We start from the raw sequence: 5997 nt of genomic DNA on the forward strand, positions 1-5997 counted from the left end.
GCATTTTATTTTTTCTCCAGTTATGTTTTATGGTATTTTCTATAACTATTGTATAACATTTTAGTTTGTAACAAAAATTTGTAAGTTGATTTAAAGAGAGCTGAAAATTCACCCATATTTCAAAATCAATAGGACGTCCTACATCCATACTAGAAATAGCAATTATGAAAAAGACCAAATATGAATCATAACTTAGGCTTCTACACCTTAAATGTCATTAGTTATATTATGTAAAGTTTTAGTAACAGTGACGGTTAGATAAAAACATATACAGAACAACTACTTTCATGGATACACATCTGTTAATATAAACTGAAGATAGAATGTAGGATTAATGCCAAGAGAAGATGAAAGTGAAGATAACATTGTCATGAAAGTGTCTATAAAGTTAATGAATTAAGTGATGAGCATAAAGAATATTATATAAGAGGGAACTGGACATGATGATGCCATGACCATGCTCTGGATGTTTTGAAAGAATTGAAGGAAAGTATTAAGATTTCATAACTGTAGAAGGAAAGCATAACACAGATCTTAATCATCCTCATTTCCTCCTGCCAATATCATCCATGGGTGTTCTTCAAGGTTCTGTCCTGTCTCATACACTTTTTCCCTTCATAATCAATGATATCCTATCTTCCACAAATAACCAAATACACTCTTATGCTGACGACTCAACAATGCATTCCTCCACATTCTTCAATTATTTTCTTTCTTCTCTCACTCAACCTGCATCTCTTCTCAACACAACTTTCTCAAGACTTATACTTGGACAGAATATCTCAGCAGGGTAGATAAAATCTGGTTAAGTTTAATGCCTCCTAGACCCACTTTTTACCCATCTCTCAATCGAAAATTCCCCACATTTTACCTCTCTCCTTCAACGGTTCAATGAACATACTTGGTATTCCTTTAACATCTACTCTGTCTTGGGAACCCCACATTACAGAAAAAGCTGTCTGCCCCTAAGAAATTGGATATCCTGGGTAAATGTCGAAAATCCCTCTCTTTAGAACAGTTGCTCTATTTATTCAAAGAATTGACCAAGTACTTGTATGGAGCACTGCTGCCACATATAGGGCTGTTTTAGCTCTGCATTTGTACTTAACACAGTTGAGTCAAAAGCAGTCCAACACATAAACTTTCCCAGGCTAACTTCAAAATTTTACCTGCTTGCCCTATGGCTCAATGCTGGTTCACTTTTCCCATTCAGTTCTATCAGTATTGATTTGGTTTTTGCTCTCAAAAGCTAGCTGCTTGTATGCCCATACCTCTAGCAGAGCGTTGAATATCCTTAGATGCTCCAGTGCTTGGATTATAAGCCTAAATTCTCTAATCCAATCTGATCCCTACCTCTAGCTAGACCATGCAGTACTTGGCAAGCTGCTGCATCACATGATTACTGTGAGGCTGTTAGCAACTCAGGGTGGGCCGTTTTGATAACTTTCTTTCCCTACACCACGAAGCTTTGGAGCTCTCTCCCATCTCATGTCTTTCCCAGTAACTGACTTGATAACTTTTAAAGGACAAGTGTTTCGTTTCCTCCAGAATTCGTAAATATTTTACCTTATCTTTTTTTTCTTTCATTAACTTCTTTGTATTTCAATTAAGGTCCGGCCCGGACGTGGACTTTTGTCCTTGACTGAAGCCTCTAATGTAAAAAAGAAAATTGTCCACAGAAAAATCTATCAATTGCATATATTTCATAACTTCCGTAGGGCGTAAACTGCAAAAATACCTCTCTTTGGACAGCGTTCAATTGCTTTGACTCGCTGCTTAAACTGTCTCCACTGTTCTGGGGTTTGGGTGGCAATTACTGAAGTTAGTTTCAATTGGTGTCTGTAAATCTCTCTGGTCAAAGTATCGTAAATATTGAAAGGTTAACCTGGCTTAGCATGTTTACGTAATGGTTGCTGGAATGGTGTAACAGAGGAACACACAAACACGTTTAACAGCAACAATAGTACTTTATTGCCTAGGGGTAAGGTCAGATGATCACTAAGACAGACGTAGAATCATCTGGGGGTTACTGTAGGGATAAGCTGGACCTGACAAAGAAAATGAGAAGATGGACAGGTGTTGACAAGGGGCGGGTGGTGGGATAAGTATTATGACAGCAGGCGTCAAGGAAAGTAGAACATTAGCACCGTAAACACGTGTGTGCGAAAGTCTCTCTCTGTCAACTTCAGGGAACACAGTTCAGCAGGTGTACTTGTTGTTAAATTGGTGTAACTGAGGAGGACACAAAAACTCGATTGCTAATGACAACAGTGCTTTACTGACTAAGGTACATAAGGTGAGATAGCCCAGGAACAATGGGCCAAAGGAGGTGCAGGACTGGAGAAAATCTTGGCAGGAATCCCTCAATACTGTTGAAGATACATGAGATGAAGCAACAGCACATGGGAGAGATAACATGGCCGCCAAATATATGTGGACCTCCTGAAGGAGGTTGGTGTGGCGCGTATCGCGGTGCTTGGAGTGAGTGGCGGCTGCCGGTTTGAGCTTGGGTTACAGGATTGCCGCAGGCGTGTCCTTAGGTCTAGTGTTGTCACAGCTACTTCTCGTGACGGGCGGAGGCGATGTCCCATGCCAATCCTGTCGAACGAGGACGTCGGAGATGAGGAATTACAATGAACCCTGCCAGGAAAATGAAACGTCAGGAGTCACGCTTGGGACTTCTACTGGAAGATGCGCCCGTAAGAAGGCTTGAGGCTGGAATCACACGACCAAGACCTTGGGCACCGGAGTGGTACACTTGTATAAAGTGAACCAGCTGCCTGACTCCCTTTCCTGTGGTGTTGCCTCTGGTATATAAGAGGCGGGAAGGTCAGGCCACGAAGGCTGTCTGGCAGAAGCCAAATGTCGCAAACTCTGACTTCTCTCCATGCTATTGGAACGAGGTTAGTTCCATAAGGGCGGCTGTTATGGAAAGGGTCAGGTCATCAATTCAATAAGATAATTACAGCGGCAGTTTTTGATCTGCCACCGCCAAACATTGATTACGGGTGTTGTGTAGTGATACTGCAGGTGCAGCTGAAGATTGGGCCACCAAGCTCGTTTCTTTGGGAATTAGTAGGTCAGGTGAGGTCACACGCCGTGACCTGCCACCAAAGCGAGACGCCATCAGCAAGGCTACAGTGTAGAGCAGCACCACTGGGTCGCTACACTAGCAACACCGCTTGTGAACGTAATGAGATTAAGTAAATCTCATAAGACGGTCGTGTATGGCCTCAGTGTCGTCCTATAAAACTGGTTGTATAGTGGGGACGGTTCGTCAGCTATAGCCTGTGGATTGTGGTCTGCATCCCGGACATATTGCTGTAGAAACTCCCGTACGAGTAGCCAGTACGAGAAACGTTCTCAGGGCCGCGAAAGAAAGTGACAAGAAAGACGGCAAAAAAATAATAATAATCTGTATAATCTGTTCATCTTTCTTCTTATTATATTTGGTTAGTTATTTTTCTGATTTTTTCATCTCCCTGGCCTGAGGTGATTCTCCATTCACGCTGTAGCCTCATGCAGACGATTATTGATCCATATATGTAACTCCAATTACCTAGGTCCTCCAATTAAGAGGCCTGGTGTTAGGACCTCTTTCCAAAGACTCCTAAAGCCCAAGGATACGCTATTTCCAGGTGTAGGGAAATTGCATCTAATTGATAAACGTGCAAAACAGACTTAGACGTGAATTATGTTGAGAGGGGCCGTAGGCGGGATGCCTGATCATTACGTGGTGGAAGCGAAGGTTATGTTGAGGGTTCCAGAAAACAGTAAACGATATGAGTAAGAGCAAAGTGGTGAAATTAAGTGAACGTTGAAATCTCTTAGGCAGATTTCTGCTTGCGGAAGAAAGGTTGCCACAGACCCATGGCAGGAGTTTAGATAGTTAAAGAAAGATGAAATTAGGAAAGCAGTAGGCGAAACAAAGGAAAAGTGTGGTATTTGGGAGACAGATCTTGAGCCAGACAGCATCAAAGATTAGGAACTCAAGGTCTTCGAGATTTGCAACAGATGCTATGATGTTGGAAGAAGCATAGACATCACCTCTGAACTGGAATCGTGACTGGAAATTATGACTGTATACGAAAAAGGGGCCAGTGAAAACATTATCAAAGAATTGGGACTTAGAGAAAAGTAAGACATTAGGAGAGGTAATAAATGGATTGTTTTCAACAGAGTGAGGTTACCAGAGAGACCATGAATGTTGGTGTAATGATTAGAAAGAGGCATGTCTATCAGAGAGGGAAAGGTCGTTGGAGGGACCGGGACTATTACTGTCTGAGCCCTCCCTCTCACTGGCAGTTGTCAGGCGGGAACCCGGAGATTCATAGCACGTCATGATGCTGGCGATTAGAGAGCATAGGTTTGATGAATTCTGTCAGGATTATGATTAAAAACGCTGTCAAGGAAAGGCAAGAGAACGTTATGTAAAAAAAACTAAGTGAGGTGGGTATGCGGTGCTTGTTCGATGATGGCAAGACTAGCCCGGTAGTCCTCTTTTGATGGATAGAAAGACCAGCATTGTTAGCCTGGAGAATGTATGATGGTTCCAGCCATCACTCTAACGCTTCTGTCAGGAAGGTAGTACTACCCTAGGGGGTTGCTGTCAATAGCCTAATACCTAATGGACTACTCCAAGGGCAGGGGACGGGATATTCCTTGAGTTAAGGTGGGGTATTTGGGAGGGGCCAATACAGTGCCACCTGGTCCCTCCCTCTCACTGGCAGTAGAGTCACTGCATATGCTACTCTTCCTAACACTTGACATCATGAGATATATATTTCCCAAAGTCGATATATATATATATATATATATATATATATATATATATATATATATATATATATATAGATAGATAGATAGATAGATAGATAGATAGATAGATAGATAGATAGATTCCTATGAGTCCATGGGGAAAATGAAACACGATAAGTTCCCAAGTGCACTTTCGTGTAATAATCACATCATCGGGGGAGAACAAGAGAGAAATATAAGTCAGTAAATATACATCGATGAGATATGGTGAAATCGCACTTCAGTACTTCATACAATTCTATTTAAATTTTTTCTGTACACGTGGCACATGTTCCTTGGAGACAATCCACCTCATCAGATGCCGGTACTTAAAGTTATTTAGATCCCAACATCTCACTTGAGTCTCGCCGTCCAGCACCAATCAGTACGGACCAACCACAGTCTGCTTCGTCTGGCAATATATATATATATATATATATATATATATATATATATATATATATATATATATATATATATATAGCAAGAGGTCACAGTGGTGCGTGTAATCTGACACTTGCAGGAAAATGAAACACGTTAAGTTTCCCAGGAAAATGAAACACGTAAGTTTCCAAGTGCACTTTCGTATAATGATCACATCGTCAGGGAAGATACAAGAATGAGATAGAAGATATAGAACAATCAGCTGATATACAAGAATCCCTCAACATCCCATACAAACTATTCATCCACCTTATGCCTCACTTGCCTGGTCTTACACTCTCTCTAGAGTAAATACATAACAAAACTGCAGACCACACAAACTAATGCACTCAATCACCGGTTATAAAGCATAAACCCAATGTGCCATAATAATAGCACTGCAAAAACATACATCCGCCGTGGCTCAGTAATTGCACTTCGAAAACATACCCAACCTGTTCTAGTAATGGTACTCGACCTGTGCTAATAATGGCTCTCCAGGACCACTCATCCGACCTGTGCCAGTTATAGTTACACCCGACCTGTGCCGTGCTGATACCCTAATTCCTGGGAACGTGATGACGCTGACAAAATCCCGTGCCAGGCATGACTCACACTTCTCTGGAACATTCAGTATGGATCATTCTACGCCATATTAAAAGTCAGTCATGCGGGAGATTTGAACATTGTCTTAGAATCATCTTAAACTTTCGGAGATTTTTTTTCTCTTGCGTAACTTTAACTTGGCGTTGACTGCCTTATAAGTATGCCGGCGGT

The sequence above is a fragment of the Panulirus ornatus genome, chromosome 1 (assembly GCF_036320965.1).
Source record: "Panulirus ornatus isolate Po-2019 chromosome 1, ASM3632096v1, whole genome shotgun sequence".
Classification (NCBI taxonomy): domain Eukaryota; kingdom Metazoa; phylum Arthropoda; class Malacostraca; order Decapoda; family Palinuridae; genus Panulirus; species Panulirus ornatus.